General features: G+C 41.2%; 1 protein-coding gene across 1 annotated transcript in view; it reads left to right on the top strand.

Moving 5' to 3' along the window:
* The window catches only part of ERC2 (ELKS/RAB6-interacting/CAST family member 2), a 759,104-nt gene that overhangs the window by 134,093 nt on the left and 600,945 nt on the right, over positions 1-24,066 (top strand). The gene's annotated exons all lie outside the window — the stretch shown is intronic.

Below are 24,066 nucleotides of genomic sequence, written 5' to 3'. Positions count from 1 at the left end.
TTACAAGTTAAAATACGTTAAATATGTTAACAAGTTATTACCACAGGTTGAAAGTTATCTGTAGCCTTAACCAAATTGCTGTTGTCATCTGTTTTATAACCTTCCTGTCTGCTTATCACCTTTAAACTGGAATTTCGCATTAGTCTTTTTTTTCCTATGCCCACCACACATATGTTCCATTATGATTCAACACGTATTCAGGACCCAAGTGTGTGCAGCACATGTCAACTCTAAGGTGGTTTACAATTGCTTTCCTACAGATGGCCATTGTTTCAGGGCCTTTTAAATGCACTACTGGTTAAATTTTAGATGTTTATTAAGTATCCTCTTTTTAAAGGAGCAAAATGAATAGGTGATTAGCAAAACAATGAGTATAAATACTTTTATAGCTGAATTGGGAGTGGGGTTTTCAGAAAGTAAAGCCTAAGGATATTTCTGGAAAGAATGGAAAAATGTGAACGTTTAGATAATCTTCGTCTGCATTTACATTCATGGACAGAGGGACATGAATGTTCCAAGGACAGAGGGTTCCAAGTTTTCTGAGAGTGTTTTGCACTTAGTTAAATCATTTGAAGTTTCTCAGAGGCAGCCTCTCTGGCTTGCCACCACCATTCAATGTTGGGAGGCTCAGATATCTGAGAATACGTAGTTGGACAGATCTTAGAAAGAATGTGGGTGACAGCCAAGGTTTGAAATTTTTATAGCAGTTCCTTGCTACTATGGTGGATGTGGATCTCAATAGTACCATGTAGGCAAAATGCTGTGGCAGACACAGATCTCACAGAAAACAGGAAGCAATAAAATGGCATTAAGTATATTTGCAAAATATTCTGCAGCCATAAATAAGAATTCAAAAAGACATTTGCTTTTAGACCAAACTAGATTTCTTGGCATTACTTACCTATTTGGATGGGCAGTGCTTCCAGTGAGTCATTTGTTTGGTTGTTCAGAAAACATGGCTTTCGTGTTGGGATTTGGTAATGCGGGTGCTCCCAGGAGTTTTCTCTGATATAGACTGTATTTGCTTATAACATTTGAGTAGACTTTTGTGTCTTCAGATTTAATATCCTCCATGCTTATTCTCCTTGGTTTTGTTTTCATGAGACCTTAGCTACATGTTTGGGAAGTCAAATGGCTTGGTTTCACATTGAGATGCTTAAAGATATGTTTTGTTGGGTCTGGTCTTCCTATCTGTATTCCAAGACTGTGAATGTGGTGGGAAGACTTCTAAGATCCCTACCTCTTGGAATTCATATCCTTATGTAATCTTCTCCTCTTGAGTTTAGGCTGAACCTAGTGATTTGCTCCTAAACAATAGAATGACGGAGGTAATGGAATGCCGATGTCACTTCCATGATTAGGTTACTTCCATCTTGTTAGTATACCCTGTTGCCTTCTCGCCTTGCATGCTTTGATGAAGCAAGCTACCATGTTGCAGAGGCCCGTGTGGTAAGGAACTGTGGGTAACCTCTAGCTGACACCCAGTGAGGAACTGGGACCCTCATCCGAACAGCCACAAAGAACTGAAAACTGCCAGCAATCACCTAGTAAGCTTGGAAGTGGATCTTTCCCCAGTCGAATCTTTCGATGAGACTTCAGTTCCTGGGCTGACAACTTGGTTGCAGCTTTCTGAGAGACAGTGAAGCAGAGGACCCAGCTGAGCTGTGCCCAGTTTCCTGCTCCACAGGAACTGTGAGATAATAAATGTGTGTTGTTTTAAGCTGCTGAATTTTGGGATAATTTGTTACACAGCAATAGATAGCTAATACAGTGGAGCAGAAACTAATCTCTTTCTGTCTTACTCCATAGACTTTCCATTTAGTTTACAGAAGAGAAGCAATGATTACTGGCATGTTATCATTGCATGTAGAGTGTCTGTGGATTTTGAAATTTTGATTGTGTTATCTGAAAACTGTGGTTGGTAGATTGCTATAGTTTAAAAAAGCTGCTGCTTTATTTTGGGTTCCAAGGGATCATGTTGGATGTATAGCAAGGCTGTGATACCAGAGAAACCTCTATCTGCAGCATTGACCTTCACTCCATTTTGGGATCTTGGGGTCAGGTAGTCAGTCTGAATAGATTCTGCTCACTGGTAGCACTTAAATAGATGGTGCCTTGATTCTGTTTTAGAGTATATCTCTGTTTAAATGAATGTAAACACAATTTGGTTTGTGTTTTATGAGATTAGTTGGTCCTCACGATGGTCTGGCATGAATATGTCATGTTCAGAGCCTTAAACATTAGTCTAAGAGTGCACAGAGAGTCGTACAGAAAACGCAGCCCAACGCATGCAACTAGTTTCCTTGAGCACCCGACCAAAGTCAGTGGGTGGCCCTTATCTTATCTCATCAAGAAGGGAGAGTGTGAAAAAGTTGTCTATAAAAAAAAAAAATCTCATTTTAAACTTGAACTCAACAAACAAAGATTTGGAGGCCTGAAAGGACCCTTCCCAAGAGAAATAGTGTACTGGCTTGTGAGAGCCATTTGTTATATTTCCAGGAATTTTGGTAGCTTGAAATTGGTCATGGTGGGAGTATTTACAACGTGGAAATCAGCAAGTGCTACTCTCAGGGTCTTCTGCCCGCTTCGCCCCATCCCTGAAAGTCCATTTTCCAACACACCTCTAAATAAGTGCCATGAAATGTTTATCCACGGTACACTAGGAAGAGGCAAGTTAAAAACAGTGCAAGAATTATGATTCTGAATCCATTAACCAGTCATAGTTCATCAGATATTTTCATAACAGCATCTGGATAGATGTTTATCTGTTGGGCACTATGAAGAGTGCTTTACGTTGATTCACATTTAATTCTCACAACCACCTCATTTGTTAATTCATTCATCCATTCATCCATCCATTCTGTGAATACTTATTGAGGATCTGGTTTTGAGTAATGATAACTGATAAAATTTGACTTCACGGTGCTTATATTTTATTGGGGTGAAACAGATAGCAGTTTAATAGTTAAACAGAGAAGTATCATGAGAAAAAGAAGAGGATGAAGTACAAGTGAGCTGGGTGGGGTCAACTTCATATTGGATAGTCAGGGAGGGCTTTTTGAAGGGGGTGACATTGTGAATTTGAATGACAAGAAGGAACCAGCCATGTAAGGCTCTCAGAAAACTCCTGTTAGATGGAAAGGCCCATGCCTAGGAGGTAGGTGCTATTATTTTGCCCATTTTGCCTGGGGAAACGAGGGACGAGTGACATCAAAAATCTTGCCCAGTGTCCCACAGCTAACAAGCTGGTATTTGAATTAAGCTGCCTCCAGTCTCCACTCTTAAACCATATCTTACATATATTCCTGTTCTAGAAGAATCTTTCTCAAAGTGTGCTCCACAGAACAAGCTGTTTTGTGGGATATTGTTATGTGTTATGACAGAAAAAGGGCTGCAGGGCTAAATGAACTTGGGAAAATGTTGAATTCCATAGAGCTTATCGAAGGGCTCTCAGACTCTCTCATATGCAAGTGTGCATTAGTTATTTCCAAGAAGGGGCTTGGGGAAGGCAGAGCCTTGCAGACTTACTCGATTTGCTTTTCTCTTGTTGCACTGATGTTCTTTCTAAAAACACTTTGGAAAAATGCTATGCTAGAAAAGAAAAGTTGTGCTTTTAATTTGTGACCTACAAAATATGTAATAATATACAAATAGTTGTTTCCCATGGCCAATTAACTGGGTAATTTCCTCGATTAGTTATTCTAGAAAGTAAAGTTTCTTGTAAGCTGTTTCCATATTCTCTACCGGGTTTTAGACTGTTTGTTCTTCTGTCAGGGTATTTTTTTTTTTTAGTGGAAAAATGTGGCTGACTGCTTTTGGTATTAAACCAGTAAGAATAACCCAGCTTGAATAAAGAAGTTGCCTGACCTCTGTTAATTTAAATGAATCTAAAACAGGATGTAAAATGTACTTGAGGTTTTAAGTTCAGAGTGTTCCTGATTCCTTTTTCATTTTGCACGATTCAGCCCAGTTGGAGCTGAATGGTGTAATGCTGGGGAATGGAGTGTTAGTGGTTTTATGATTAATTCTCAGGCAGAGGTGTTGGACCTCATATAAACCCCATCTCCTGGAATACTGGCTTTGTTTAGCCCATTGTTTCAGGAGATTGAGAATTGGCAGGAGTTGCACATGGGGAGGGTTGGGTTGCTTTAGTGTCTTGTTGTCTTTCGGTGGTCTGGAAAAGACTGAGGGTGAAACCTCTTCTTTGCCTGGCAGGAAAAAACAACAAAAAGATTATGATCTCAACTTATTTGGAAGACCAGAGCTACTGGCCAAGAACTACAACCGACAGGCTGATGTGAGCTGAAGTGTTGGCTAAAATGCAGGCATTGCTCACTAGTGTAGTCTGATGCTTCTTGATACAGGTTGATTTGATAAGACATTGTTTGATGTGGTAATAGTTTACCTTGTTCTCCAGCTTTTTCCGCAGAGGACATATTGTTCCCTATAAAGGTTTTAGTAATCAAGTACCCGAGGTACTACTGATCTCATTAAAGAAGAAGAGGGTTTTCATACCAGGATCCTCCTGTATTCACTCTCCTTAATGTTTTCTTGCCTGATGCTCAGAGGAGAGTCAGGAGTCTTTGGATTCATTGTCCTGTAAGATGTTTGAGGGGAAAGGATATATGTTCTGCTGCCATGCTTGTTGATCTTCTATGCTAATACCCTTGGGCAGCTTGCTATTCTTTGAAAGGAAGGGCAGAAAAACACTTAAGTCATTGGGAGCCGCAATTGCTACTCACCCTGGACAAGTAAAGCCCCCAGGATACTGGGCCTAGGCTTCCCTCCATGCTGTTGCGGGGCAGGGAGGAGGAGGGCAAGGCAACATGAATTCTTGGTCTCCTCGTTTACTTAGCCAAGTAAACTTGGACAACTTATCCAAGTTGTCCCTAGGCCAGCAGGAGATCCACCAAGGCAAAGTCTATGACCTAGGAGTTCTTGAGCTCATAAGCCTTTTACTGACAGCTCAGACTTCACCTGTATAATCAATCTTCACCCTAGTCCACCCTCTCTCAGTACCAAATGGCCTTGTTCTCTTTAACACACACTTGTCTCCAATTTGGTTGGCTGAGCCATGATTTTGCTGCTGCAGTCATTTCTAAATCTGACTGTACAGATTATACATTCTATTTCTACCAAGAAAGCTTATCACAGAAAATATTCCCAAACACAAGTGACCATATAAACATAACATTTTATATCCTTTTTTTGCAAGAGTTTTTCCTATATATAATAGAACCTAACAACTGCTCCCTATTTTAATAAAGTAAGTTTTAACATAATCAGTACCTTCCATCAATATTCCCAGACTTCAAATATCACCTGCAAGATGCTCAATAAATATTTGAAAGAGTGAAAAAATAGTTTAAAAGTACCTTGAGAGTTGCTCCGTGGTTTATTTTGTCAATATTGGACAAGTTTATAATGATGGTACAGAGCCATATTCTGTTGTTTTCTCTCATTGCTCTGTGTTTGGAGTGGAGCAGTAGCTTTGAGGGTAAGCTTAACTGGAAGTTTTGTTTTTTCAAAATGTGTTGTACATCACTGGGCACATGTTGAGCATCCATGTACAAGGGTGCTGTGGGAGCATCCATGGCAAGTTTGTGGTCTTGTTCAGGGATTCAGTTGGGCAATAAGAGAAACAGCTCACACTTATGGCGACTTATTCTCTCTCTTTTTTTTTTTTTTTTTTTTTTTTGCCGTACGCGGGCCTCTCACTGTTGTGGCCTCTCCCGTTGCGGAGCACAGGTTCCAGACGCACAGGCTTAGCGGCCATGGCTCACAGGCCCAGCCGCTCCGCGGCATGTGGGATCTTCCCAGACCGGGGCACGAACCCGTGTCCCCTGCATCGGCAGGCGGACTCTCAGCCACAGCGCCACCAGGGAAGCCCTGAGGCTTATTCTGTGTCAGGTGCTGTACTAAGTGAAAACTGTTGTCATCATCCCCATTACACAGATAATAGGGCACAAAGAGGTAAATAATTGTACCTCGTCACAGATCAAGCACTGGAACCAAGATCAGAACCTGGGAAGTCCAGCTCCAGAGTTTACACTTGTCACCACTACACACTACTGCTTGTTGCGGTGGTGCACTGAGAGGCCCTCGAATGGCACTTACATGCTGCGCAGCTTAGAGGTAGGAGAGCTGACAACTGGCTTCCTCCGTGATAAAGCTGGTCTTGAAAGGCAGGAAGAATTTCAACACGCAGATATGGTTGTAGAAGAGATAGTTGAGCCACATGTTAGAGGTGGGAACTGTGGTGGCTTTGGGACATAGTGAGTTTGGAGCAGCTGAAACTCCACCTGTCAGGAGGGAAAGGAAATAAACCTCAACAAGTGGTTTGAGGTCAGGTCACTGAGGACTCTGAGCACGTGATACAGGAAGTTGGTCTTTACTTGGTACTCTGGGCAGCCTTTGAAGGAATTTTCCCTGGAGAATGGCATGATCAGGAAAGATTGTCAGGTGCTAATTGATAGTAGATTGGATAGGAGGAGAATAAAGGCATGGAGATAAGTTGGAAGGATACTGTTGTTGTTCAGGTGAACAAGAATCTGAATCTGGGTGGTGGCCAAGAAATTGAAGGGCAAGGTCATCCCCACCTGCAGGCAGGACTTTGACAGCTCAGGAGCTGAGTGCTAGGAGCTTTGAGGGGCAGCCAATCACTGTGGGCCCTGGTAGAGGCAGGTGGTGGGGCAAGGGGCAGGAGAGAACTGTCGGGAGGAGGAGCTGGGGTTGAGGAAAGACTGTGGATGTGTTGAGTTTGATGAAATCCTGGTGGAGCTGTCCAGCCAAGGGTGAGAATATGGCTGAGGAAATGACTGAGGAGTTCTGCCCAGATGCACAAGGCATTTCTGGCTATTGGTCACTTTTTATTGTAGTTGTTTTCACACACACTTCATTATTTGTGACCACCAAGCTCCCAGTTTATATGATTGTTCTAAAGGCTGCCTTGTCACTCTTACTATTATTTAGGAGGAGACCCTAGGAACTGCATACTTTTTCATGCTTCTTTTCTGAATAAGCACTTAATTTTGAATATGGTATCTTGAGATTACACGGACTTTTCATTGACTGATGCCTACTTGATACAGATTTCCTTTGCTCTCACTGAGTTTCATTTTCTCCAAGCATTTAATGCAGGATAGATCCCAATGAAGAATCTCTGCGGAAAAGCACTTTTTCTGGACCCTGCTAACAACACATTCAAAAACAGGATTTCATAACTTTCACCCTCACATTTCTGATGACACAGGGAATGTATTCATTTCTGTTTAGCAGCATTTGCCTTATCTTTAAATTCTAATACGTTCTTTAAAGTTTAAACACTGCATGCTAATTTGAAATGGTCAAGGTTTTACCCCATATTGATTTTAATGAGTATAATTGGTTGCTTTTTACAGTAACAAAGACTGATGGAGCCCCAGGGAGCCATTAGGCTCAAGGCATATTGTAACCTGTTGAGAAGAGAAAGTGGCAGGGTAAAGGGTGTTTGGGGAAGTGCCAGGGAGTGGGGAGAAGTCAGGAGGTTATGCTGGGAGAGACTCTAACAGGACTCTGTCCTCCTGCTGTACCTTGGGTGTGACTGCTTTTTGAAAGCTACTCTTTTGGCAGCTGACCTAATTTATCATTGTCATCATTTGGTGAAACAGTGCACCACAAACAAAAGCTCAGTGGTGAGAAAGTACTCCAAGCACTGGTACTGCAGGTACTTGAGTGTGTTTCACAAGCTGCAGCAATGGGAAGTTGCTCACCTGTAACAGAGTCCTGCGTGTCTTGGATGGGGATATTAGCTAATACCGTACATGTGGAGAAAGCTTTGTACTTTATAGAACACATTGCATTTTAATGATTTCCTCTGATGCTCTTGGTAACCCTGTGAGGAAACTGAGGCTCAGAGAGATTAAGAAGTGATGACAGGTAACATTTACCGGTACTCATGAGCTAATCACTTTTCGGGGAGTGCCGTGTAATCCTCCCAACAATACTCTAGGGTAGGAGGTGGTTTCCTGTCTCTCAGATGAGGAGGCTGAGGCCCAGAGAGTCTGGTCCCGGTTCTCAGAGCAAGTAGTGATGGATCTAAAATTCAAAATTGGGCCTGCTGGTTCCATGCATCTGTCCCTAACCACTTCTTGAAACGGCCAGGGATTTCAACCCGAAATCTCTGAACAGACAAAAGACGAGAATTCTGGTCTACTGACTTCTTGCTCAGGGATATTTTCTCTGTAAGTTCAAAAAGAGGAAAAAATGCAAAAGGCTCTTTTTTTTTTTTTTTTTTCCTTGCCACGTCTTATCCGGGCCTGCTGAATTGGGGTGGGTAAGTCCATGAGGTCACCAAGCAGTGGAAGGTTAAACAGTGCCACATAGAAGGCAGCACCAGGGCTAGGCCTCAGACCATGTGTGGCTCATTAAAATGAAGGTACTTGCTTAAAATGTGAAGCATGGTACTGCATATATAGGCGTTCCATGAATTCCTAGAAAATAGGTGAATTTTTATAGCAGAGAATAAGGAAAAATTGGAGGTGCTTAGAGTCGGACCTTCTCCATTTCATCTGTTCAGTTAGCCTTCTTTTTCAACTTTTTTACTTCATCATTACCTCATTGCCTAAAAGAAATACTTTGCCTTCTCAAAATGACTTTACTTTTTATCTAGTTTTTGTTGGGTATTGTGGGTTTCTTTCTTTGTCAATTGTGAGATATTAAAATTGTATTTATAACCTCCTAATATGTGCCCCATTTCATTGCTCTTCTAATGGGCCAAAATTTGGTAAAGCAAAATCTACTTTCCTAGCCACCTGGCTTGGTTGAAAGGGATAGCTTTATTTGTGTTTCCAGTTTGGCATATAGGTTGAAGGATGCCTTAAATGTTTTGGGCAGAGTGTTAAATAAGGCAATGAGAATGGTTGCTGGTTGATTCCTTTGAGTGGCTTATAGTTACAGCAGTTGTAAAGAATGAAATAAACCCTCCTTACTAAAGGAAAAATATAATTATATGAGTAGTTTGCAGAAAAAGGAAAAAGAAAGATAAGTGAGACACTAGAGTGAAAATTCTAAAGAGTCACTCACTGCTCACTTAGATTAAGAGTTGGCAAACTGTAGCCTGTGGGACAAATGTGGCCCACCACCTGTTTTTTTTTTTTAATGGCCTGGGAGCCAAGAGTGGTTTTTACCTTTTTAAATGGTTACATTTGAAATGGTTATGTAAGTACCTATGTAATATCCTATATTTTGCCTGTGGCCCTCAAAGCCTGAACTATTAACTACTTGACCCTTTAAGAAAGTGTGGAGATTCCTAATTTTGATGATAGGTAAATAGATTTTGAATCAAGAGATTTGGTAAAAAAACATACGGGCAATTAGTTATGTGCAGAGTATAAAAATCCTATTACTTTTATGTGTAACTTTTGAGTTTTTTTAAAATGGGGAGACAATTTTTTTCATCATTTCTGCACATTTTTCTTTTCTTATTTGATCAGTGATTTTAATATCCAGAATTACAGCACATAGGGTGTTGCCAGTTATCACAAAAGTCTGCAGCTCTTTCAGGAGTGGTGGGTGTTAGGAAGGTAACCTGTGTGGATTAAAAAGGGAGTCTGGGGATTCCCTGGTGGCGCAGTGGTTGAGAGTCCACCTGCCGATACAGAGGACACGGGTTCGTGCCCCGGTCCGGGAAGATCCCACATGCTGCGGAGCGGCAGGGCCCATGAGCCATGGCCGCTGAACCTGTGCGTCTGGAGCCTGTGCTTCGCAACGAGAGAAGCCAAAAAAGGGGGCCGGCCGAAAACAAAAAAAAAAAAAAAAAAAAGGGACTCTGTGAAGTATTCAGTAACCTAGAAAGTACCAGAGAAATGGAGGTTGCCATTAAAACTCTGATAGATTTAGGAATTCTGACCTAATTAAAGCACAGGGTTCCAACTCGTCCTTCTCTTATGTTTTTAAAAATAGTGTTTATTGATACTTTTTAGGCTTATGTAGTTAGTGCTTTAAAAATCTGTGGCTGCTTTGAAGGAACCAGCATGAAAAGGAAAGTGGCCGTGTGTATACAGTTGTGTTAAAAAATATTTACTTATTGTAATTGTTGGCGTGCCATAGAATTGCTAGGTTTTCCTATGGGAAGTACTCTTATTTAGGTAAAGCTAGGACCTGGTCAGGATGAAAGCTGAGCAATCCCCTTACCACTGGCTGTCCTTCCTTCAGCCCCCAAGGCAGTCAGATCTCTTTTGGTGATATGTGGTTGTATGAGTTGGGTTGCCTGTTGTTAGAGCATTTTTAGTGTTGGGGGAAGACCCTGCCTATTGATGTAATTTTGCTTTGTCGGTATGGGCCAGGGTTTCTCAATCTTGACACTATTGACATGGGAGCAGGATAATTCTTTGTTGTGGGGACTGTCCTGTGCATTGTAGGATGTTTAACAGTATTTTGGGCCCCTACCCACTAGAGGCAAGTAGTACCTTTGCCCTTCCCTCAGTTGTGACAATTAAAAACATCCCCAGACATTGCAAAATATCCTCCGGGGACCAAAATCACCCAGGTTGTGAACTCTGGTGTAGAGTGATTGACAAATCCTTCTGGTGGTTGGCCTGTGGACATGGCAAATATAGTCATTCCCAGCCCCATGTGCTTGAAACTCTGTTTTACTAAGGAAGGGCAACCCAGATCAAGATACTTCTTGACCCAAAGACTGACCACAGGGGATACAACTAGGAAACAGATGTGCTGAGGGGAGGTGGGGGTTTAAGCCTGAAAAAAAAACCAAAAGTGCGATGTGTGTGTGTGTGTGTGTGTGTGTGTGTGTGAGAGAGAGAGAGAGAGAGAGAGAGAGAGAGAGAGAGAGAGAGAGAGAGAGAGAGAGAGAGAGAGAGAAGCTTTCTCCGACTTCCCCCCCCCTCCTTTCCTCTCAGAAAAGGTAGCAAAGAAATCTAAGGGAGGGGTTTTGATCTGAGATACCACATGGGAAGGTTGGGACTTTGTGAGAATAAGAGACATTTATTCTCAGGAGGTAATACTAATGGATCCGAGAAGACACGTGACCTGACTTTTTGACTACTGGACTCTCACTATTAATTGGCAGTTTTATTTTTATTTATTTGTTTATTTAACATCTTTATTGGAGTATAATTGCTTTACAATGGTGTGTTAGTTTCTGCTGTATAACAAAGTGAATCAGCTATACATATACATATATCCCCATATCCCCTCCCTCTTGCGTCTCCCTCCCACCCTCCCTATCCCACCCCTCTAGGTGGGCACAAAGCACCAAGCTGATCTCCCTGTGCTATGCAGCTGCTTCCCACTAGCTAGCTATTTTACATTTGGTAGTGTATATGTGTCAATGCTAGCAGTTTTATTTTACAATAAATGTTGTCGTCCTTGCTTTCCCCTAAATGGCCTTTGAGTCTCCCTTTCTGTTTTTTAAATAAACATTTCTCCGCATGAACCACTATCCCCCCTCCCCCAACCCCAGCTCCACCAAACTTCAGAACAATTTTGGAGTGTGGTGATTTTATCATGTGGAAATGTAGTACAGATGTTCAGAATTACCTTTTCTTTCTCTTTAAAACATCATGACCACACATGCTTTGCTCTAAGTACTATTTAGCATTTTTATTATTACTATTAAAAAAATCTTGCCTCAGGCAGAGTCCCAGTAAATCTCAAGTAAAGGCAAATATTAAAATAGAAGTAAGTATTTATGCACATCACACTAAAAATCTGAACTCAAATTTGGCTTTTTATGCAACTGAAACTTTTATTTTTTGACCCACTTAACCAAGTCCTCTAGTTTTACCCCTTTTCCTGACTCTAAAACTTTGAGTTCAGACTATAGGATTTTGTTGACCATCCTTCCCCCTTCTACCAGTTGTCTCTAGACTTGAGTTTTTCTCTTTATCCTGCATATATTTTTGAACTCAGCCTGATCACCTAATGAAATTTGTTGGGAGGATTTGGACCGCCAGCATGAATTAATGAGCGCATGTTTTTAAAGCTTATTAATGGAGGGAAGTTTTCTTCTCACAGACAGTCCCTCAGATGCATATAGCACTTAAACAGCCGAGTTTCTGCTGGGGCCAGTAGTCATATACAGAGGAAATGCTGATCAACACCCAACACATCCCCCACTCAGAAACCTATTGATGGAGATTAGCTGCTCTTCCAACCTTAACTTCTTTTGGGTTCATCCCCCACTCAGAAACCTATTGATGGAGATTAGCTGCTGTTCCAACCTTAACTTCTTTTGGGTTCATTGATGCCACTTTCTTCTTATATTTCTTGGCCAGACTTAAATGTACTTCTCCAAATAGTTGTTAAAAAGGAAACATTTCTATTTAATCACTTGAACCCGGAATTGAGAGCTCTCTCCTCACTATGTATACTTTTTAGTTGCTGGAAATTAATCCTGGTTTAGACAAATGATCTTCTTTAAGGCAGTGCTTTTTCCATGCACATCCAAATAGAAATGCATTGCAAAGTGATTTCCTTTTAAAGGACAGTGGAGATATTTGTTGTTTTGGCAGGGTCCATACAGCAAGGAAGAGGCAAAACCTGATTGTGCCTTAGATAGTAGAAATAATACCCACTTAGTGTGAGTATTCCACCCTACCTTCATGATACCCAACGGTGTTCCTGCCAACAGGTTTTTTTTGCAGTACTTTCATGATGCATGTCAAGATTTAGACGATTTTAAAGACTCACGTTTTAGTTGCTTTAGAAGACAGAATGTTGCATAATTGTCCTTGCCAATTCCTCACTGGAAACACCGTAAAAACCTGCCAGGTCCTAACCTCAGTAGGTATCCTCAGGATGCTTTTTGAGCAACTGTTACAGATAGAGTGATCATGGGAGTTTAGTGGAGACTTGAGGATGCTTGTGCCGAGTGGGGACTGTGACATGGGATGACACAGGATTCTCCAGAGGACATGAAACCTTTTTGGAAAATATGTTCTCTATTACCTCTTTTCTAGGCTGTGGTTATCTTTACATGCTGGCCCCTTGCTTAGTTGCCTTACAGACACAAATGTGTTACTTCTTGAACAGAGAACTCAAGGAGAATGGTCCAAAATGACCACATTTCCTGAAATCACAGCAGCCTTGCAAGGAATCTGTGTGGCACTGACTGTCTGAGGGTTATCACGGGGAAAGAGAAAGGTTCAAGGAATCTCATCTTGGGAGGTCCTGGCAGGGTGTTAATGGCATTAATCATCATGGCTCCTCACCAACAGTTCCTCACCACCGCTGTTAAATGGAAGGCTGTCTGGGGGCCAGCCCAGAGCTCAGTGCTATAATAAGCGACTCCTCAGTGCAACCCTATGAGGTGTGGGTGCTGGGCAGCTAAGTAACTTGCCTAAGACCTCACTGGGGACTTGACCTCAGAAATGAGAATCATTGTATCATCTACTCTGTAGAAAGTCAAGGTAACTTCCAGTCATTTCTTCCCATTCAGTTCCTCTCCTTCTCTCTGATTGGTTTTCTTTGAAACTTGCCATTTCCATTTAGGTTTCTCATCTGGTTTCTATTATGACTTCATTTAAAATCTTATCCTGTCTCTTCATATGTTGATTTCTTTCTCTTTTATTTTAAGCTCACTCCTTTTCTTGCCTTTCTGTTTCGCTCTGCCATTGTTTTATGGGGTTAATTGTGTTGTCTTCTCCCAAGTAGCAGTGCTGGGCTTTTGCAAGAGACCTAAGAATGCTAGTGAAGCTTACAGGAGACTTCTGGCAGGCCTAATTTTAATTTAATCAGCAGTTTTCTCTGCCTTCTACAAAACCTTTTCATCCACCTCTGAGTTTATTCTTTGGTTTCCAATGAAATGCCTATGCAAAACACTTTTCCACAGGGCTTGGCTCAACAAATGCCATTTATGTTTCCTTGAGGAGAGGTGAGGAGGGGATAAGTAAGAGTTACCTTCACATCAGTTGGTTTCCTTGTAAAGCAAGTCTATGCTCCCTTTACAAAACATAGATTTGTTTCTTAAGAATCAAACCTTGCCTGGTGGCATTTTATAGGTCACTTGTTTGGGCACAGGTGTTTGTACTGAGCTGGGCAGACTCAAGAGTGACCTTTGCTTCACCATCCTGGTTTCACTTTGTAATCGCTTCAGAATGTTACAAGAGTGGATTATATTGTATGGTAAATAGCTGCTTTGAATACCTTGAATAAATTAACTTGAATGTAATACATGTGATACATGAATTACATGTAATGACGGGCACACACTAGGTGCTCAATAAATGTTAGCTTACCATTCTTTTTATTTTTTCTTTTTATTGAAGTTTCGTTGATTTACAGTGTTGTGCCAGTCTCTGCTGTATAGCAAAGTGACTCAATTATACACATATATACATTCTTTTTAAATATTATTTTCATTATCGTTTATCATAGGATATTTAGGATAGTTCCCTGTGCTATACATTAGGACCTTGTTGTTTATCCATTCTAAATGTAATAGTTTGCATCTACCAACCCCAAATTCCCAGTCCATCCCTCTCCCTCCCCCCCACCCCTTGGCAACCACGAATCTGTTCTCTGTGTCTATGAGTCTGTTTCTGTTTTGTAGATAGGTTTGTTTGTGCCCTATTTTAGATTCCACATGTAAGTGATATATGGTATTTGTCTTTCTCTTTCTGACTTGTTTCACTTAGTGTGATAATCTCTAGTTGCATCCATGTTGCTGCGAATGGCATTATTTCATTCTTTTTTACGGCTGAGTAGTATTCCATTGTATATATGTACCACATCTTTATCCATTCCTCTATCAGTGGACATTTAGGTCATTTCCATGTTTTGGCTATTGTGAACAGTGCTGCTATGAACACAGGGGTGCATGTGTCTTTTTTTTTTTGCGGTACACGGGCCTCTCACTGTTGTGGCTTCTCCCATTGCAGAGCACAGGCTCTGGACGCACAGGCTCAGTGGCCATGGCTCACGGGCCCAGCCGCTCTGCGGCATGTGGGATCCCCCTGGACCAGGGCACGAACCCGTGTCCCCTGCATCGGCAGGTGGACTCTCAACCACTGCGCCACCAGGGAAGCCCGCATGTGTCTTTTTGAATTATGGTTTTGTCCGGGTATATTCCCAGGAGTGGGATTGCTGGATCATATCATAATTCTACTTTCAGTTTTCTGAGGAACCTCCATACTGTTTTCCATAGTGGCTGTACCAACTTACATTACCCCCAACAGTGTAGGAGGGTTCCCTTTTCTCTCCACCCTCTCCAGCATTTGTTATTTGTAGACTTTTTGATGATGGCCATTCTGACTGGTGTGAGGTGATACCTCATTGTAGTTTTGATTTATATTTCTCTAATAATTAGTGATCTTGAGTATCTTTTCATGTGACTACTGGCCATCTGCATGTCATTTCTTTGAGTTTTGCAGCTTCTAGAGGCCAGCTGCAGTCCTTGGCTTGTGGCCCCTTCCTCCATCTTCAAGCATTTTCCCTCCATCTTCAGATCTCTCTTTCTATGACTTCTGCTTCTGTTGTCATGTTTCCTTCCCTGTAACTCTGATCCCTCTCCTACAAGGACCATTGTGATTACATTGGACCCACCCGGATAATCTAGGATGATTTTTTCATCTCAAGATTCTTAATCCTATCTGCAAAGTTCCTCTTGCCATGCAAGGTAAAATATGCACAGGTTTTGAGATTAAGGCTTTGCCTTCTTTGAGGGGGGACAGTATTCAGCCTACCATACCCCCTGTATCCAATGTATCACTAAGTCCTGTTTACTGTCTCTACAGACTCTTGGATCTGCCCATGTTTTTTCATTTTCATTGCTCTTACCTTTGGCCTGGTGTTCTTAACTAGTTTCCCAGCGCTGTACCTCATAATTCTTCACACTTATTAGGGTCATCTTTGAAAAATGCTTATCTGTCCTTTCAGAACGCTCGGTTGCTGGGAGGGCAAAGTACAAACTCCTGAGCCAGGCTCACAAGGCCTTGCTTTTCCAGTCTTAAGTCCTATCCCTTCTTTCTCCTCAACCTCCCAATCACCTCACACTCTGGCTTTGCTCCACAACCAGCCTCTGGGCTCTGTCCCTATGTTCGTGTGTCTCTCCTACTGTCTGCGGACACTGGGGACACCCTTACTCCTCCATCTTCACTTGACCAATTTTTATTTATTCTACATTATTCAGCCTACGTATTACCTTCTCTAGAAGTCCTCAATTTCACTCCCTTACACTCTAGACTGAATTAGGGTCCCTGCCTGTGCAGGTATTTCTCAGAGAAATTATTAAATATCAATTTACTGTGAATATCCAAGGGAAGAACCCTCTCAACTTCACTGGTGCATCCACGGGACCTAGTACTGTCCTTGGTAGATGATAAGAACCTATAAATATTTGTGGATTGACTTTGGAGTGAGGCTGCATTGGAGTTCTTTTGTGGAGGACTAACTTTTTAGTTGGACCTACTTCTGGACTTACAAAAAGTTTGCAAAAATAGTGCAGAGTTTTCATAAGTCCCTCACCCAGCCCACCCCAATGTTAATATCTTACCTAACTTGAATATAAGTATTAGAACCATGAAATTAATGTTTCTGCCTGGTCTGGCACAATACTATTAACCAATCTAAGTACCCTATTTAAACTTCACATTTTTCTACCAATGGCCTTTTATGGATCCCACGTTGCATATAGCTGTTATTTCTCTTCGGTCTCCTCCAGTGTGTAGTTCCTTAGTTTTTCTTTGTCTTTCATGATCTTGGTACCCTTGAAGAATATTGACCAGTTATTTTGCTGAGTTTCCCTCAGTTCAGGTTCTTCTGATGTCTTCTTATGATTGGACTGAGGATTTATATGTGCCTGGCAATAACACTACAGAAATGGTGCCATGTCCTTCTCAGTGCTTTGGATCTTGGTGCTCATGATGTTGCTGTGCCTTATTACTGCTGATTATACCAGTCTGAGCTCTGCTTTGGGATCCTGGCATATTAAGTGGTCTGTGGTCATTGTCATCAACATGGCTGACATTTATTAATCACCTGTTGTATGTGTCAGGCACTGCTCTGAGCACTTTAGTTGGAGGAACTCACTTAATCCTCACAAGAACCTAATGGAATAGAGCCTATTAATCTCCCCTTGTTACAGATGAAGAAATGGAGTCATAGGGAAGTGGATTACCCTGTCCAGAGCCTTATAGGGAGTCACAGTCAGGATGGACTCAAGGCCCATGCTCTTAACCCTCAGATGACACTGTCTCCTTTGTGTGTGTGAGAGAACCAGGGGGTGCTGTTAGTGCAGCATTCGGGGTCACAAAGGCTTCTTATGGGGCAGTTATAACCCACACTCTTTCTACAACTGGCCCCCATACTGGTCCCCTTAGTCCTGCACCCGCCAATTAGGAGCTAGCTTTGAAAGTCCAGGAGGCTGTTTGTGGAGTGGAATTGAAGTGATGACAGTGGGAGCAGACCGGAAATAGAAGGGAATGCCTTGAAACAGGAACCACATTGTATGGTAGCTAAGAATGTGAAGATGAAGAGGGTGGAGATATCAGAGAATGCTGGAGTTTTCAGCTTGGGTGACAGGGTCACTGATAATGTTTATGACCGTCATGAGGGAGGCAGGGTTTTGGGAGGGGAAGATTAGTTTGACCTTTGAAAATACATGTTTGCCTCTCAAGGCAGAAGACTGGGCTGTTCATGTGGATTTGGGATCATTTGTAAGAGGAAGGGAAGAGCCCTTGTAAAGGGAGGAGGGCCCAAAGGCATATCTGGGGCATATCTGTGTTCAGGACCTAGAAGGAGGAAGGGAAGCAGTGAAAACAAAAACTGAGAAAGGATTATTTAGAAAGGAGGGAGAACCCAGAAAGCTGAGTGTTCAAGGATAGAGAGTTCATTGATTCATTCATTCATTGATTCAGTCAGTCATTTTATTGAGAGTCTTCTACTCTAAACTATGTTTTGAGGGGGACACTGAGATGACAAAGACCCTGTTATGGTAGCTGTGTTAGTGTGGGACCTTCAGGCTAGGTCCCTAGGGATGAGGAGAAGTTCATTGATAAGGTAGGAAAGACAGAAGGATTTGTATAGCCTGGGGGCTTGATATGTTAGCACACGTGTCCTATGTTAGATGCCCACTCCCCCCAAAACTGTATGAATTTAACTGAACCTTAACTTACCCCTAAATTGTATTCAAATGTACAATCTTCCTAAAGTATATGCTATAAGCAAACAAATGACACTTGAAGATTCTCTTAACACCACAATAAGGCATGGTTACTTCAGTTAAAAAAAAAAAATTAAAATTGAACTAGTTTTTTGGTATTATGAACAGTGAAGATTCAGATGAATGACTGGTTTCTTTACTGACTTGGGAATTGGGTGGATGCTGGGTGCAAAGCACTGCAGTATCCCAGCACATTATTGATGGTAAATAGCAATAGCTAAGGCTGAATAATAAAAGATGGTTTCATGTGATCCTTGTCAACAGGGTAAATGTTTGTGCTGCCAGAACAGGAAATTATAAAATTTGCATCTAAAAATAATCCTATCCTTTGCCTTTTCAATTGTGACCTCCAGTGCAAAGAAATAAGGATCTCACAGAAACTCTGAGCAGTGTGTGAAACCCTTCTTTGTAATCAACTGATTTGATTTTCTTCAGTATAATGGCAGAATATTTGTGAGGAAATTAAACTTCGTCATACTCTAGACATTGCTTGCACTTCTGTCGGGCTTTCAGGAGAATTTTTGAAATACTAGAGCTACCTTTGACCCCAGTGCAAGTTTGCAAAACTGCAGCAGCTTTGGAAGAAGTTTAAATGAACTTGGGGCCTCTAAAGCCAGATTTCTCAACTGTATCACTGTGACATTCTGAGCCAGATAATGTATTGTTGGGAGTGAAGGGCTGTCCTGTGTGTTGTAGGATGTTTAGCAACATTCCTGACCTCCACCTGCAAGATCCAGTAGTACCACCACCCCTAGTTATGACAGTCAAGTGTCTCTAGACATTGCCAGATGTCCCTCAGAGGGGCGGGGCCCAAAATTGTCCACAGATGAGAACCACTGGTCAAACCTCACTACTCAAAATGTGGTTCAACAACCATCAGATCATGGGCATCTTCTGGGAGCTTGTTAGAAATGCAGCATCTCAGGCTCCCCTCAGGCCTCTGGAGTCAGAACCTTCATTAACAAGATGTGCAGGGGAAGGTTTGAGCACATGAAGGTTTGAGAAGTGCTGACCTAAAGCTCTGCCCAGGTCAGTGTGGTGTAGCAGAAAGGCAAGAGCTTTGGAGCCAGCTAAGGCTTATCATTAGCTGTGTAACCTCAGGCAAGTTGTCCAACCTCCCTGTGACTCAGATTCCTCCTCTGTAAAATGGGACTAAGAAAACCTCTGTGCTCTGAGAATAAAATGGGGGAATCCAGGTGAGGCAGCAAAAGAGGCAGCTGGCCCTTATTAGGATCTTAATTGGGCTGGTTTCCTTCCCTCTCTTTATAAAGCTGTTTTACTTGGCCTTGCTGCTGCTGCATTCACTGTTACTTGTAGTGATGATTTAAGAGGGGGAAGAAAAGCAGTATGTCTAAGTGCTCCACAAGTAGAGCAGGCCATAAAAAATCTTGTTTACAGATTTTTATTTTTGAATAATTATCTACTTTCTTTAAGCTGTGGCTTTTGTGATCTGGTCTTCTCATTGCTTGGGAAACTGGGATTCCATTTCTGGAAAACCCATTATTTTGGGTGTTGTGAACTATTAATGGTCTCATTTAGAGGCCGGAATCTAAAGGTGGGAAAGTTGAAGCTGATGGCAGCTAAATGTAAAACTGTTTAAAAAGAAGAAGCAGCTCACGTGGTAAATTTGATTCCTGTGCTATAGCAAGTGGATTTTGAAAAGGGGCAGTTGTTTTTATTACCATTACTAAAATCTTTGGTTATGCAAGATATGAATGCACATTTTTGCCTTGGGAATAAACTGATTGCTCTGAGACTCCTAATTTTCCCCTTTTCCTCTTTCTCCCACCATGACATTGCCTTGATATAAAAGCATATATTTTAAAATTTCTTATCCTTATGTATATAATAGCTGTTTTCATGGCTTTGAGCCAGTAGTCTAATCTGACATAGATGATTCTTTTTTTTTGCAAAATGCATTAAAAATAACATATAATACAGGTACATATATGCACGTGTGCAAATCACACACCCAAACAAACAATATAAGAATCTGACTTGTCAGGACAATTTTTAGGCAAATCACAAGTAACTAGTTTATTACAGCTGTGATGCTATGAAGATGAAGGGACATTGACCAGAACCAATGTACAGTTGTGTAGATTGGGCACTGCACAACTCTGAATGTGCTGTGTGTATCATGGACATCATAGATTTGTGTAAATATTATGACAGTTTGTCAGAAGATGGTAACACAGTCCCTTGTTCCGAAAAAATCATTATATTGCAACAGTTTTCCGGCACATGGAAGTAAAATGTCCTGAGGAAGGTGCTTTCTTTTCTAATTTTCACAAAGGAGCCATATGGGCTAGTGGCAACCTTGCAATCTCACTTTTGTTTGGAAGCTCCTACTATGGTATGAAAAGCAATACAGATTATCATCCCAGAAGTCATACTGTGGCTGAGAGCCACAGGAAAAGTATAATTTGTTTAATTTTCCCATTTCATGAATATGAAAAATGAATCCTCCATAAAAGTGGTCCTTGAATACTACTTTCGTCTTGAAGCTATTGCTAATGTCTGTGTGTATGTTGCCATCCTTTTCAAGTGAAGGAGAAATAATTTAAGAAGTAGAAGAAGTTTGCCCACGTAAGTCCAGCAGTGAAAAGTCAGGTTATACTGAAGAATCGAATCAGCTCAGATTAGTTGAAGATCAGCTGACACCCTGAAGGAAGGTGGGTGACAGGTGGTTAAGCTGGAGAGATGGGGGTGGCGATAGTCTTCTTATACGTGAGACTATACCTAGTGTATATTCTTCCTTAAGGCTTTGCCTCTTGGGCTAGAGGGCTATTCATGCAACTTAGTATTGGTCATGTAAGCATTTTTGGTTTAGTTAGTGTCATACTTTGAGTTGACACATTTGACACATGTTCCTGTAGTTATCCCACTTTTACTTCCATTTCTTTCTAGAGATAGTCTGCAGTTTGACATGGAATTGCATTGGAACAGCCACTGAGGAGGGGAAAAGGTCTCTTTCAACTCGGCCTTTTTAGATGCAGCAGTGTTGGTGGTGCAGATGACAGGGGCTCCTCTAGGTGGGCAGAGCAGGAAAGAGAGAATGCAATTACTGACAGGGAACCAGGTGGAGGAAAATCGTTTTTGTTCAAGTGGTAAACTTCTGGAGTTATTTTTCTTGGGTCTGGATGTGCCCAAATTGGTCATTTTGACTGAAATGCAAAGAGGGATCTCACATGTATTTTGTGGGGGTGATGTCATGTTAATGGTTGTGACTGAATTCTCAACTGTGAGCATAAATTGTGAGGTACAGGGGAAACAATTTGTTCTTAATAATAGTTAAGGTCATGAAATTTGCAAATAATGTGTTAAAACTAAAATATTAAGATATAATAATGATAGAAATAATAGATGCGATGTTAGATAGCGTATATAATAGAAAGCTTAGTTTGGGTCCGTAATCTCACTTAATTCTCACATAATTCCCTGAGGAAAGTTCTGTTATTATCTTTCTTATAGTTGTAGAAACTGAGGCTTAGAGAGATTAACACTGCCATGAAGTGGAGAGAGTGGGATTTGAACCCAAGCCTGACCAACAGACTCCCACTCACAGTTATGCTTCCCTGAGCTAATAAGATAAGGGGTTGTGCATAACCACATCTCTGGACCCTGCCTTGGGGGGGGGGTGTGAATATCACAGTTCCTGTGTAGAATGACCGACTATCCCAGTTTCCTGGGAGTAAGGGGAGTCGCAGGACATGGGACTTTCAGTTTAAAAACTGGAATAGTGCTGGGCAAATCGGAAAGAGCTGGTCACCGTATTCCTGCATGCATTGGTAAGGACGAGGTAAGGATAAGATGGAAACCACTGGATTGCTTCATCCTCCCTGGAATTGTTATGTGTATTCTGGATGGTTTGGATGAGGGTGTGGTTTTCCATTAAACTTTTTCAGGATATAAAGAAAATGTGTGAAGATGCAGGGCTGGCCCTGTAGGCAGCTCATCAGCCAGGATCCTTGGGGTCTTTCTAGAAGCAGGTGAAGAAGTTGTAAATAAATACATAAATAAATAGCCGGCCTTGATGGTGGGGAAACACATTTACTGTACCTCAGATTTGGCCACGATGGTCACATTGCAGCCAGATGTCTAAGTCCTGTTTTCCACTAAACTGAGGGGTCTTAGTAATTTGGTGCTAGGGATTGGGGCTGGGGGTTCATACCCTCACACAACCCTGCCCTGAATTTGGGCTGTTTTTCTTCCATTACAGGAGTTTAGAAACTAGAATTTAACGTTTAACTACCATTCACATTGTTGTCCTGGAGAAAATAAAAATAAATATGCTTATTCTAAAATGTAAATTTGCTACTTGGAAGTGTCTACTCCCTTGAGGAAGTTATTCAGGTTTGATCATCTCATACTGGAAGATCTGCTTGTCGGCCTGGCAGTTGTACAAGGAGAATTTATTTGGTTCCTTTTTTGTAAAAATAAGAATGATTTGTCTTTTTTTTTAAACGTATTCTTGTGCCTTCATTGGAAACTTGGAAATTTGTTTTTTAGCAATTGATAGCTTGCCTATGTGGTCACACAATTTTTCGTCTATTCCCCCCCTGCCCCCCCATTAAACAGTTTGGGTGTGGGGAGGAGATATCCATGTCTCTTCAGGACATCTGCTGTTTGTTGTTGTAGCTGACTTTGGAATGTTGTCCTTGGAACAGCTTCTGATGTGGAGTATCCTTTGCAGTGCTCCATTAACTGATGGTACGGGAGAAAGGAGGTTTTCTTATAAGACTGTTCCCCAAGTGACCAGAGCCTCGCCCTTTACATGTCAACACTTCAAAAAATGATTAACCACTTTGAGGGAAATCTTTATAAATTACAGCTATTTGAATACTTCCTGGCTTTCTTACACACGATGTGTCTTGGACATATTGAAGCCTTTTTTTTTTTCATAGCTCGGGGTCAAGATGAGCATTATCTATTATTACTCTTTCCTGTGAAGGGGTGGGTCCCTTTGGATGGTCTTGGGACTAGAGGGTTATCTGCCTCTTTCCTAAGTGGTCTCAGATGATGTCCTTTAATATCCACTGTTGATGTTTTTTTTTTTTTTCTTGTACTTCCTATGCTGCTAGAAATCACCTATTCTTGTTGATGGTGTCTCTAGCACTTCTTTGACGTGTTAATTCTGTTTAGATTGGGAATTAGATTGCCAAGCTTTTTAGAATTGTGTAGAATAACTAGGGTTTGAACAGACTCACCAAGAGTAAATTGAGTGTAACAGAATTTTATTCAAGCTATTTGGATATTACATGTTTATAATGTTAGCCAAAGTACTTGTATTTATGAAATTTCCTTTGTTTTCTTTTTAATTATGGATAAGGAATTTTTTTTAATCTAATGCTTTAACTTCCTATTTACATGTTTATGCTCAACCAAGCTGGGTGTAACTAGAAAAAAGGAATGACATCACATTTCATAACCAAATTTGGAGAAGCCCCAAAGCAGGTTAAAATTCCTATTTCTTAGTACCTTGTGGAAGTCAGCTGAGCATAGTGTTGAAAGGTCTGGGAGAAGGCAGGTGAAAATTAGAACTTTTAAAGCCATATGTTTCCCTCAGCCTGTTTTGTTAGACTGTGACAGTAAATTTTACCGAACTGCCAGCCTGTTTCGGTCTTTTAATATTTGTTTGAAATTTAAAAGTGATTAGACTTGCTTTGGATTAAGTGAGAACGTTAAGCCACTTATACCAGTTAGACTTAGTATAATATAAAATATTAAAAACTGTTTTAGTTTGTGCATTACAAACGAAAAATTCTGCATTATTCTGGCCTAGCAAAAATTTCTCAAGTTTTTACTTTCTATGAGTGTGTAGCGGCCTAGAACAAATATGTGTATGTATTAGAAACCTCTTGTATTTGTGAGTCAACTAGAAAATCAAAAGCTGACTGAATTAA

Source organism: Aethalodelphis obliquidens, unplaced genomic scaffold (assembly GCF_003676395.1).
Source record: "Aethalodelphis obliquidens isolate GAN/ISIS:26980383/991018 unplaced genomic scaffold, ASM367639v1 scaffold22, whole genome shotgun sequence".
NCBI lineage: Eukaryota > Metazoa > Chordata > Mammalia > Artiodactyla > Delphinidae > Aethalodelphis > Aethalodelphis obliquidens.
The sequence above is the reverse complement of the archived record's forward strand: the minus strand, read 5'-3'. Positions and strand labels throughout refer to the sequence as shown.